The following is a 14323-nucleotide window of genomic DNA, read 5'->3' as shown; positions in this document are numbered from 1 at the left end:
CCATATAAATGTTGATAAGTGATAGGAATAAGAAAGAGCATCCATTCATGCTATATATGTTGGGAAGGTAAGTACCATCTAGAAAGGGTTGTGGAAGTGTCTATATCATGTGTACCTTGAGCAGAAGTGTTGTGTGGACATAATATAGATGCACAACCGGTCCTCCAAGAAGCTTCTGCATATGGAAAACCTCTCCATTTAATCAAATATTCAATGATTGAGAACGAAGCTTCTTCTCATGCTAACATATGACAACCTCAGGGATGTACTGAACATAAGACCTTCTTCATCAATAGGTGGTAGCTCATTAATTGTATCAACAAGAGCACCATAGAAATACTTGAACTGACTAACATGGAATACATTATGAAACTTAGTGGAAGAGGGTAGTTCCAATCTATATGACAAGTCTCCAATGCACTTCAAGTTCATATAGGGTCCATAAAACCTAAGAGCAAGCCTGTTACTAGATCCATCCTTCAAGGTAGAATAATGAGACTTGGGCACTTTCAGAAAAACTAATTCTCCTTCTTGGAACTCTAAGGGTAGCCTCTTCTCATATGCATCATACATCTTCATCTGATCTTGGGCTTCCCTAAGATTCATCTTACACTATTGAAGAAGAGTCTGCATTCTTTTCGATTCTTCTTTCCCATGATGAGGATTGATTTTCTCATTGAAAATGACTGTGGGTAGTAAGGGCACCTTATATCCATACATAGCCTCAAAGGGTGAAACTCCAATGCTAGTATAAGTGGAGTTATTGTAGGCAAACTCAGGCAAGTGCAAACAATAATCCCATGAATTCTACACATCATAACAGCAATGGCAAAAATAAGTCTCCAACCACTTGTTTACCCTTTCTATCTATCAATCAGTTTGTGGATTAATAGGCTGTAGAAGGAGCCAATTTAGTGCCCATGGATGTAAATACTACCTACCAAAAGTTACTCATGAACTTTGTATCTATATCATGAACAATCACCTACAATAATCCGTGTAATCTAAAAATCCACTCCATAAACTGACTAGCCACTTGTGAAGTAGTAAACTGGGTCTTAGCTGAAATAAAATGGCTGCCTTGGTGAGTCTATCCACCACCACAAATATACTATTCCATCCCTTTTTGGTAGTAGGAAAGCCAATAATTAATTCCATGGCAATGTGCATCCATTTGCTTGTAGGAATAGGCAATGGCTACAATAAACCACATGGCTTATGGGTGCTGTCCTTATTCTACTAAAAGGCGTGCACTTCATGAAAAAATCTTTGACAATTTTCCACAATTCTTTACAATAAAAGCTTTTGTTGATCTTATCATAGGTTTTAAAAATTCCAAGGTGTGTAGATAAAGGTGAAGAATACAACTCCTCCATAATTTTTCGTGTAAAAAAAGGTGTGTAGATAAAGGTGAAGAATACAACTCCTCCATAATTTTCCGTGTAAAAAAAGAAGTAGAGGGATAACAATCTTTTCATTTAACCATATTAAATCATTTTTAAGCTCATAATGTGAGTTTTCCTCCATGAGACCTTGCTATAATTTCTGAAAAATATGGCTAAGCTCTTCATCCAAAAGATAGGCTTCATGTAATTCTTCAATCTAGTCACTATGTAGCTCACTCATAGCTAAAACTTTACATGCTCACATACGAGAAAGAAAATCAGCCACTACATTGTCTTTTCCTCTCATATGAGAGATGTTAAAATCATAATTTTGCAATGTAGCTATCCATCTATGCTACTTGGGAGTAAGATTGGACTGATGAGGAAATATTTTAGGACCTTGTGATCACTTTGAACTCTAAAGTGGCTTCCATGCAAATAATGGTGCCATTTTTTTATTGCATGTAAGATAGCCAACATCTCTTGGTCATAGACATTCATAGCCATTTCCTTATCTGTAAGCTTGCAACTTTCAACGGCAATCACTCCATGTTCCTATGACAAAACAGCCCCTATGCCTCGACCACTAGCATCACACTATATGGTAAACTCTTTCAAAAAATCCAAGTATACTAGAATAGGAGTATAAGTAAGGAGTTTCTTTAACTGGTTGAAGCTACTATCAGCAACAAGTGCACCCCAAAAGAAAGCTTCCTTCTTCAACATGTTAGTCAAAGGATTTGCAATAGCCACATAATGCTTAATGAATTTGTGATAAAATGAAGATAGACTAAGAAACCCTCTAAGTGAAGTAGTGGTAGTAAGTGTTGGCCAATCTTTAATTCACGGCACCTTCTTAGGGTCAACCTGGATCCCTTTTTCACTGACAATATGTCCAAGTTCTCCACCTCAGTTTGTGTGATGCTACCTCAATACATCAAAAGCTTTCTTATGTGTAGTAAATAGTCCTAAAGAGTCTTGTTGTAAATCAAAATCTCATTAAAGTAGACCAGGACAAATTGAAAGAGAAAAGGCTATGGAATCTTGTTCATCAAACTCTAAAAGGTAGCTAGAGCATTAATAAGCCCAAATGGCATCACTAGAAAATGATTTAGCCCTCGATCAATCCTAAAGGTAGTCTTGATTTCATCACTCTCTCACATATGGATATGATGATACCTTGGCCTCAAGTCAATCTTTGTAAAGAATCTAGCCCCCTTGATATCAAGCAAATAATCAATTCTAGGTATCGGGTACTTGTTCTTGACTGCGTGAATCCCTATCATCAATACACATCCTAAAAGGTTCATCTTTCTTCTTCACTATAACAAGACCGAATATGCATAAGGTGAAGAACTAGATTCAATGAATCCCATTTCAAGAGGCTCCTTGACTTGCTTGGCTACTTCTTCATGCTCACACTTGGACAATCTTTAGGGTGGCTTATTAATTGGATTTGAGTTGAGATCCAAATCAATTGGGTGATCTACTGCTCTCTTAGGAGGCAATGAAGTAGGTACTTCAAACAAATCCTTGTACTCCTCAAGAAGAGATTTCAAAGCTATATGATTCGCTAAATTTTTTGACTGATCTTCAACCTCTTTATTTAGGTGCAAAATAAAAATATGAGTGCCTCTTGTACTCCTTCATGAGTTGTTAAATGGTGATAAGCTAAAAATCTGATTTACTAGAGATCCCCTATAAATGGATGAGCTCTACATCAAAGATAAACTCCATATATAGCTGTGAGAAATCCATAGTAAGTTTGCTCAATTTCATTAGCCAATCACATCAGAGTACAAGAATCTATGGGCCCCATTTCCAAAGTTATCAAGTTTAATTTTGCTTCAAAATTTTCAGCCAGTTGTAAAGAAACCTGTCGGCATATTTGAGTGATGATTTCTTCTTCACCATTGGTTATTTGAACTCTTGTAGGCTATTGTAAATCAGTGGTGGAAAGACAATTCTATTTATCCACAATGGTCTTATTCACAAAATTGTGTGTACTACCACTATCTATCAAGATAAACACATCTTTCCCATGAATATTACCCTTCATACGAAGTGTATTAGGGCTCTTAGATCCTGTCCAAGCATCCATGGAAATGGAACAACTAGTAGTAGCAAACAACTCATCATGAGTTCCTCCTAGATCAAAAGGAACACTACCACTAAGATCAAAAGGAAAAGTGTCAATAGGATCATAAAAATATTCTTACCCAACTTTCTCCTCAACATCCTCATTTTCAATGGTAGTTACAAATGCATTGACCTCATTAGTGTTATCTTCTTAATCTTCAAAGACTAACATATTATGAAACTTAGCTTTTGCATTTTTGTATACACACTTTGTTGCATGATCATCTGTATACTTTTCTCCACTTTGAAGCATAAGACTATTTCTTTCCTTTCTTTGCAAAGGTCCATAGGAATAGACTTTGGATTCATATTGATTGAAGTAGATCTAAACTTGCTATCCCATTGTTTAAAAACCACTCTTGGACTGTTTGCTATCCTGAATTGCTTTGAGGTCTTGAAGCATTGAACACTGGATAATTTAGTAGTCTTAGGCTTCCACTTGGTGCATGATTGCTGCCATAAATATTACCAACTTGTCTCTATTTTAAAACTATCCTTGGCTATCCACAACTAGGCTGAAATTTCTCTTTTTCAAAATATTGGTAGGGTTTTGCGCCATAACATCAGCTGATAAAGAAGGATCTAAACCATACATATACTTGTGGAGTTTAGCCTCATCACTAATGCTCTCTATATACATGATAAGGTTGAGGACTTGATTTATATAACCCTGTACACTTAGGCCTCTTTGCTCTAATTCATACCATCTCAGTGCCAATTTCTCTTTTTCAAGAAGAAAGACAAAGACTTCAGCCATAACTGTCTTGAATGCATCCCGATTCTTTACAAGTATGTTCTCTTTCTTGATGTATCTCCATCAAGTATGTGCAAATCCTTCCAAATGTAAAGATGCAAAATGAACCTTCATATCATCAATTCTAGAGAATATATCAAAATAGGATTCTAATTTTGAAATCCATTCCTCTAGATCTGATGGTGAAGATGATTGCCCATTGTAGTTTGCCAAAATGATCTTATCCTTCAACTCCCTTTCATGAAATGGTTGATATCCCAAAATAGATTTCTCATGATTAGTAGACATTGAGCCTCCAAAATAAGTTGGTACTCTTCCAATAGGTGGCTAAGAACTAGTGTGAAACCTTCCCGATGGTAGAGGACCTCTTGGAGGTTGGGAATTCATCCCATAAGCTTGGGAATTAGCACCATTCAAACTACCCAAATAGTTATCATGCCTTTGTGAAGTCTCACCTACTTCATGTTGACTATTGGGAATACCCATTTGTCCAATGATACCATGACCTTGACCATTTTGATTAGGTGGTTGAAGTGAGATTAAAGGTTTCCTATTTGAATGAGCTTTCTCCTAAGCTTCCTTGGTTCCCATTTGCATTTGCATCCATTGGGAGAATGAAGCCATCATTTGAGCACTGGATTATACTAATTTATCAATTAAATCATTTATTTGGATAGTGGAATCCACCAATTTCTCAATGGAAAACTTCATTTGATTAGTAGACAATACCATTTGTTCCACTCTAGATAATAGCTCCATATGCCTTTGAGCATGTCTATTCTCATGTTCACACATCGTATTATTTAGTGCACTAATTTATCCTTGTATTTGAAGCTCTTCAAGGCTCTATTGAGGTGTATTTTCTAGCATACAATCTCTTATTTGTTGAGCATACACATCCTGGGTGCCTTAATCTTTCCCTATGACCTACCATAGTATTGTAGTCTTGCACCTATCATAAAATTGGTTATAACTTGAGCTAGGAAACTTCAATTTCCAAAAAAAAAAAATCAAAATAGAGCCAAGAATGCCCTCTTCAAGATAAGCTATAGCACGTCATAATAAGTTTAGGACTGAAAATTCTGCAATTCAATCTCTAAGGCTGAATCGTCTAGGCATGCACCCTATTTTAACCTGTAAGTACCATGTTTCCACTTGTGAGAGAAAAATGGTAGTGCCTAATGGCTACCAAACCCTATAGAAAGCTAGATAGGACCTATGAGTAACCTATAGTACCTAGAGTTGTACCTCAGTGATGAAGATGGTACCTGTAATGGCCTATATATACCCTACAATCCCTTGTAAATCCCCTATTTCACCCTATTTTGATCTTCAAGGTACTTGAGTCTTTGAAAGTGCTTCAATCTTCAATTTTCCACTCATTGTACCTCTGTGAGGGATAAAAGGCATGACAGGCTCCCTGCACGAGGTCCAAATCATTGGGAGGTGGACAAAGTTCCCCCAGGTGGTTGGTTGGTTGCACCCCTTTGGGATCTTTAATAGTGGGGGAGGGTAACCTCTCTATTGTCCCACTATCTCCCCTGGCATCCACCTTTTTCCTCGGTGGGAATATCAACATGGCAATGTCATACTACTCTAATCAATCAGCATGATATGCATTACTAAAATTTTTCATTCAACTCTTTACATGAAAAGCAAGAGAATTGAAAATTGGCAAAATGAATGGAAGAGGGTCTTACCATGCAATGACGTAGTGCTGACTTACCCTTTTACAATGGATTATGATATATTTTTGCCATGAATGAACAATCATTAACAAATCAATGGATTAGAGTGAGCAATCTTATCAATCAATTGGAATGACTATAGTGTTGAAACTTCAATCAAGAGCTTCTAATTCATTGATTAAATCCAACATGAATCAAGTAAACAATGCATTCCATGAGTGGATTAATTTAAGAATTGAATAGGAATACCTTTTGTTAGTTTGATGAAGGCTTGAATGATCCCCAAATGCTTGATGAAACCTCTAGTTGCCAAATGGAGACTATTGCTTTATCGCTTTATTGATGTAGAAAGATTAGTCTATCTTGAAACAAAGCTTAAAAGAATTTGAGGGATGAAAGAACTCAAACTTATCATGATATTTTTGTTTGAAGAGATACAAGTAAAAACCCATTATAATTGTGAATTATCAAAGTATCCATCAAGATTGATATATCTATGATTGAGTTACCAACATCTTACCTCTTGATAGAATCGCTCACCTAAGTAGACAAAAATGAAATGATTACATTGTCAAGGGATTTCCCAAATAACCAAGCCACTGTTAACTTCTTATAGTCCATGAGAAACCTCCAATATAAAGAGAAATGCAAGTGGCCATGTTTCATATCTAAAAGCCTTTTTATAGTTTGTCAAAAGCTCTTTTCAAAAAGCTACATACGGTATATATTGAAGCAATAAAAATTCACCTTTTGATGGCGTGCATAATCTTTTCATGAATAATATTGTCTAAGGTTACTTTACATATTTTGAGTACCCCTACCACAAGTTTCCTTAATCGATCAGTAAGAAAAATAATTCTATTAAACCAAGTTAAACTACCTCAGTTTAATTGGTGAAGGCTTAAAGGTAGAAACAAATGTCGAGACATGGATCCACAAAATGGAACACTACTTCTCTATGGCAGTGGATGGGATGAGTGTAGCCAATCAAGCTATGATTGGCTAGTTATGTCTCACTAGAGAAGCTCAATTATGGTGGAAATAATGGTGTTGTGAGAAGGCTGTTACTGAGATATCCTAAACTTGGGAACAGATCAAGGCAACTGTCCAATGAAGTTACCTTTCCCCAGCCTACCAAATTCATAGAATGGATGAGTTCTTCAATTTAAGGCAATAAGGCCGAACTACTCCTGTTTCATTTTCCTCCAAAGGTGCCCCCCTCCATTGCCCCCAAAACGACAATAACACAATAAGTAGTTTACATTTGTCAAGGCTTAAATCCACCCCTAAATGGGTAACTAAAGGCTATGAAAGCTTCTAACCTTGAAGGTGTGTTGCAACGGGCTCAACCTTTGATAGAATCTCTTTCAAGAGAGAATTTTTGGGCTACTCTCCACTTTTAACTATAAACTTTCTTATCCAAAGAGAGCTAGGGATCAATCTTCAGATAGAAAATCAAAATTGGGGTTGTCTCAACCCCAAGAACACCAATAAACCTCACCTGTAAATCCCAATAAAGGAGGCCAACCCTATTGCTTTAGATGCAACCAGTTAGGTCACTTCAAGGCCAAATGTTCAGGGCACAAACAAACAATGTTAATCCTCCTCATATTTCTCCATCTGGGGAAAACTTCAAGAACAAAGGGAGAGGATAGGGATGGGGATGAGGAATGGGTGGTTAAGCTTATTTCCTTGCTAGATAAGAACAAGAAGAGGATCCTACCCTCTATGAGGAATTAGAGAGGGGTACTATCCATGAGGCCATCAATAATCAAGAGGTCGAATACTAATTCGCCATTATGCAAGTATTTGTAAAGTACCAAGGTAAACCCTTTTGAATTCTTATTAATTGTGGAGCTACTCATTCATTCATGTCTCCTAATAAGTCCATTAATAATTATGATTGAAACTAGAACCTATAAGGAAACTTGTAGTCGAACTAGAAAATGGAAAAAATGTTTGCTCAAATCAAATCATAAAAATGTTGAGCTTGACTAAGAAAATCAATACACAAAGGCAAGTTTTAAGGTTTTATTCTTGGGAAGATATGATTGTCTCTTATATATGGATTTCCTAGGTCCTAATTAGATAAGTATTCGTTGTGGGGAAGGAATAATTATATTTGACAACATTGATGGAACATTAGTTCAAGCTTAGGGAAAGATAGGGAAACCCAAATTACAATTAGTAAAGGCAAGTCGGCTAATTAAGGGTCTAAGGAAGGGTCTATCCATTTATTTAATCAAATTAAGTAAGATAGACCCACCTCTAAACCCTAAAGGATTGTATGGCTTAGGGAATATGCATACATGTTCCTAAATATTTAACTCAACTACCTTGTATAGTTGTGATGTAGATCATGAAATTAAATTAATCCTAGGATTTGAGTGTGTAGAAAAGAGGCTCTATAAAATGTCTATTCCTGAGGCCATTGAATTAAAAAAGAAGCTCAAACAACTCTTAGAGTAAAGTTTTCTCCGATCTAGCAACTTATCATGGGGTGCTCCCATACTTTTCCAAAAGAAAAAAAATGGAACTTTAAGGCTTTGCATTGATTATTGTGGTTGAGTCAAGTACCCATACTTTTCCAAAAGAAAAAGGATGGAGCTTTGAGGCTTTGCATCAATTATCGTGGGTTGAGTCAAGTAGCCATCAAAACTAAGTACCCCATACCACAGATTGATAAGTTATTTGATAGACTTCAGGGAGTAATGTTGTTTACAAAACTTAATCTAAGGTTAAGCTACTACCAAATTTGGATTAAGGACAAGGATATTTCAAAAAGTGCTTTTAACATGATGTATGACCATTTCAAATTAATGTCCTTTGGGCTAACTAATGCACTAACTACTTTTACCAAATTAGTCCATGACATATTTAGATAGTACCTCGATGAATTTATCATTGTATTCTTTCATGACATCCTAACCTATTCCAAAGAAGACAAAGACCTTCCAAACCACCTAGTAGTCATCCTTGAGACCTCGGGGGAAAATAAGCTCTATGCAAAGAAGAGAAAATGTGCCTTCTTCCAAAAGAAGATCGAGTACATAGGATTTATTGTTTTAGCTAAGGAGATCTTGGTTGATCCTACAAAAGTGAGGGGTATTTCTCATGAGAGTGTCTAAGAAATCTGAGGATTCCTATGGCTCACAAGATGGTACTGTATTTTCATCAATGACTATGCCCTTATTGCCACTCTCTTGACTAAACTTCTCAAGAAGCAAACCAACATAATATGGAACCCCACTAAGCAGAAGAGTTTTGATAAACTAAATGAATGCTTTACTATTGCTCCAATACTAAAGCTCCTTGACTTCTCTTAAGAATTTGAATCATTGATGCTAGGATTATTACAGTGGGTCATGTGTTTTCCCAAGAAGACCGACTAGAAGTCTTACAAGAGTTTGACTTTGATATCTAATATCATCTTGGCAAAGAAAATGTGATAGCTAATGCTCTTAGTTGCAAGGTCTTCCTAAACACCCTAATGATTGAGGACCCTATGTTCCCCAGCCAAGAACACATCCTTGATGAATAGGTTGTAATATCAACCCAAGGAATCCTTAAAGTCCAACCCGATAAGATCTTGGAAATCGAGGAAAATCCCTCAAGATTTATGAGAATATCTAATCTCATGAGAAGACTTCTTAAAGAAGATACAACTTGGATTGAGTATCTTAATTTATTTAAGGGGAGGAGAATATAACATATCCAAAATTTTACACTTAAATATAACTGATTCAACTTATTCGCTCATGTTTATGGCTCAAAACTTTCAATTTGGGAGGCAAGCAACTCATGCAAGAGAAACAACGTTCAGCTCTTTCCCTAATTGTTTTACCATTGACTTTGAACTTATATCCAGGGGATGTACTATCTAGCAGCTCCAAGGTATCCCTTACATTTTTAAGACTCTAATTGGAAGTGACATTTACCTCCTTTTCTTCTTCATATGCTATAACTTGCACCTTAAGTTTGAAGGGCGTGCAATCTATACCCAGGGAGTCCACCTAAAAGAAATCATCTATATAATGTGCATTCAAAGGATATTAAGAAACACCTTTTCTTTACATGCTATAAGGCCTTAAAATAACCCCTTTTACTTTACTAAACTTATGGATTTTTTTCAAATTGCAATTTGAAAACCCCTTTTATAAATATAATCCTGTAAATTTTACTAAATATAATACATTTTCTTTTAAACTTAGGTGGTATCTTACATGTTCTATATAAGGTGGACTCCTCGAGAATCTATATCAAAATCCAAGGGAATCCAAATGCCTAGTTTAAGTTTGTATCTCCTATAATCGAAGCCCAAAACAAGAGTTTGTCATGTGATGTTATAACACAAAGACAAGGATTGGAGGTATACAATATACCTCATGGTATCGCCCTTATGGTCATACTCTCTAGATTTCCAAAGCCTTCCTATAATGTTGTCTAGTTCCTCTTCTGCAAAATCTCTACTTAGCCAAGATACCTTTGTCCTTTGTGAATTTGCTATTTTGAAGTAGGCTACAAAGATATGCAAGGGTATAAACCACGACAAGCATATTTTTCTTGAGATCCTTCCAATTGTCATGGACTTTTGAATATCTTGACATATTTTGAATTTAAAATTGTGCATTGTTGCCTTATCAAACGAATCTCCTAATTTAGAGATAAAAGACTTGGCAATGGCAAATCCTCAATATGTATGTACCTTCTCTACAGGGAACCACATACTATGCATAATATATAAAAACCCTTCTCTCACTAAAAAGAACCCAATTTCTCATAATCATAGATAATGTCTGCAAATGCCTTATGAATCGCATGGAAGGTTCCATTTAAGCTCTTCACATGTTGCCATTTAGTACTTGTTGATGGAAATATATCTACAACCAAGAATTTGATATTAGTATTTGCTTAAATGAAAAAAATATCACATATGTTATCAACTCAAGACTTAGAATGTGTTTGCTGACAAACACATTTGTTTGGAGGCAAGTGCATATTCTTGGCCATGTAAACATGTTGCACTTTGACAAACCGCCCTTCATGCGTAGTTTTTAAAGCAATGATACGTCCCTTCCAGTCATATTTTATATCCTCTTGTTTTCTTCTTTTCACCTTGTAAGAGCCCTTGCAAGAGGCCAACATGGTAACCCAATCATTTATGCAAAAGGTTTTGGGCTCCCAATTTCCATTAGCTCCTTGGCTTCAGATGGTGTAGGAGTTTACTAAATGAGAAGGGCACCTTTTGGATGTCATACTTAGGTTAAATTCACAAACAAAGAAGCTCACCAAGAAAGGCAAATGAGCACAGAAAGAAGCTCACCGAGAAATGCAAATGAACTAAAAAGGAATATTAAGAAGACTAATGAAAATATATTGGGCCCCAAAAAGCTCTTGATTTTCAAAAAATTCATTATTAACTTCATAACATCTTTACCATAGAGTGGACTCTACTATCTCCAAAAAGGAGGAGACAATAATACCATATTCTTGCACACATGGAAAACTCTCTTTGGCCCTTTTCTTAATCTCATGATTAACAAAAGTGCCTTTTTTAAGCTTTTTTTGGCCGTGATGATCATCAACATATAGAATAATCAAGACCTTATCACCTTCTTTGGCTAACACAAACAAGGAAGAGTCTAATGAGCATGCATGAAATTCCAACTGGTGTAAATAGCTTGTAATGTGACCATGCCATGCTATTGGAACCCTAAACTTTGACTATCCAATACTAGCTACAAAACTGGGGCTCATGGACATGCAATGCCTAGGGGTTGATGCAGTGAATGCAGTAGTGATTACAATCTCATACATCTACTCCTCTCCTCCATGGCACAGTGGTTCCTAGCAAGTTTGTGGATGAGTCAGTGCATGCTAGGGTGCAGGTCATTGTGGATATTGCGCTACAACCAATGTTTGAGGATGACACCGTGAATCACTTATATGATACAGTGGATGCATTGGATCACAATTATCCTTTTAACCCTAGTGGTAGTGTGAAGACTCATGCTTGTATGGATGACCCCTATGCTCATGATGCTTACCATGTACATTATTTGTTTGATCCTAGGAGAAGAAAGGGTTTGGAAAAACCCTACCTCGATCAATATTTCACTAGTGTAGCCCTCCCCTACTTCAAGGTTGCAAATTTGACTGAGGATTAGCTAACATTGCCCTAGGCACTACACACAACTTACAGATAGCACACTATTTTAGGATAGTTTTTACCTTGCATTAATGACAGTCAAGTGTCACCTATATGGGCTAAAAGTATGCTTCTTCACTAGCTTCATTTTGACATGTCACATGCCTCAATCGAAGCTGCCCATAGGAAGTTATGACCAATTTTCTCCAGTAGGCCTATTTAGGACAGCATGTTGTCCACTATTTCTTAGCCCCAATTTGTCAAGAATTGGTGGCCAAACTCATATGCTATCAACTTGCACATGTTGTATGCATCCTATATACATTTGTATCCTTTGAAATGCTGAACAAAGTAGTACCCTTTGTAACCCCCCTCCCCCTGTGAACCACACCCACCAATAAGTCCTCTTTTTTTTTTTAAAGGGCAAAAACCTTCAAGCTTGGGATGGAATGTAAAAGAGTGGGGATAGATGGGTAGGACATGGGGTTAGTATGGGAATACCTAGTTACACTAATGGGGTATTTAAGATGTTGAGAGACCGAATTAGGGCATTAGTTATCAATTATCAATTCCCTTCTCTTTCTCTCCCTTCTTTTGTCTTTCTCTCTTTTTTGCTAGTCTTCTCTCTCATCTTCTCCCTCATTCTCTCTCCTCTCTACAGTCTCTCCCTTCTCTCCATCTCTCTCCTACGTCTCCTTCATTACAATAGGGTGGAGATAAGCAAGTGCACTAGTGTAGCTACTTGTTAGTAGGTGCACCAATGATCGTATACACTAGTCTATGTGCACTACACAGTGTGCTAATGTGTGCATTAGTGCACCGTGTAGTGCGCCAAGATGAATGACTAGATATAATGCAACAGTGGCCTTATATGTTGGGTTATATATGAGGAGATACAATGTTCTTGCAATGAACTATGTGTAATATATTAGGTGGAGCGCACTAGGGTGGAGAGTTGTGTGTGTGTGTGTGCTATGGTGCATTAATGCACCTCAACACTATGTATGTGCACTAGGGTGCACTAATGCACTAGTTTAGTGCATAGTGCATGTGGCTATGTGGAGGTACAATGCACCAAGTGTAGTGCATGATGGTGGTGTTAGTGTACACGGTATGTGCACTAGGATGGGACCCTTGTGTGATGCATCCTAAGAGCAAGGTTCTATGTGTGGGATGGTAGGATGGTGCATAAGGAACTACAAGGCACCTCATTCCTTCTTCCTCCTATCTATTGACCCTCCATTGCAAACAAGGCAAGTGGTAGTTGAGAGAAAAACAAGGAGACACAATGAGTGCCCAAGTATACATCCCTCTATATGCATGGGAATATAAGCACAAACATATGTGTGTATATGCATATTCACAAAGATAGGTTAGTGTATGACGATGCACACTAGTGTGGGATGTAGTGCATAAAGATGCATTGTATGTGGATGTTGTGCATGTGTGCACTATGCACCATACATTGCATATCAATACATGTGGATGTGTGTAATAAACCCAACAATTCTAAATTTTCAATAGTCAAAATATACTTAATTCAAGCTTTATTCACTGTTCATTTTTGTTAAAAATAGATTAAATATCTCTCTCTCTCTCTCTCTCTCTCTCTCTCTCTCTCTCTCTCTCTCTCTCTCTCTCTCTCTCTCAAAATGAAAAAACTAAGTAAATCAATTTGCAATAAACTAATTAAAATTTTCATTCTCTTCAAAAAAATCTATTTTGTCATAAAATGGAAATAGTTCCCTCTTGCCTAAACCTTATAAAAAGATGAATCCCTTTCTCTCCCCCTACCCCCTCTCTCACATAAAACTATGTAAAGGAGAGCCCCTCTTCTCATTTCCAATACACAAGAACAATGAGTTAACTCTTTGAGTGATTGAGGGAGCAATATTCATGAGTTAGAGGTGAGGAAACTTTACACAAAGGAGCTAGATGCTATTCACTGTCCCCCTATCTCAAAAACATTTCCTTCTTATTTTTCCCATCCACGATGGCCCCTTGCCGATACATCAATATAACAAGACCCTCAAGCAGCCATGATGCCAAAATTTTGACAATTAATATGACTAAGGTATAACATTTCATTCTTTATTATTAAAAAATAGTCAATATAATGTCTAAAGTCATAATAAACTTATCTTAAAATTAAAATTACTCTTATGATAGCTTGAAAAGTTAGTACTCACCACTATGAGCATAGGTGCCT

This window comes from Lygodium microphyllum, chromosome 27, assembly GCF_053477565.2.
Source record: "Lygodium microphyllum isolate KBCC chromosome 27, Lygodium_microphyllum_v1.1.10, whole genome shotgun sequence".
Taxonomy (NCBI): Eukaryota; Viridiplantae; Streptophyta; class Polypodiopsida; order Schizaeales; family Lygodiaceae; genus Lygodium; species Lygodium microphyllum.
The sequence above is the reverse complement of the archived record's forward strand: the minus strand, read 5'-3'. Positions refer to the sequence as shown.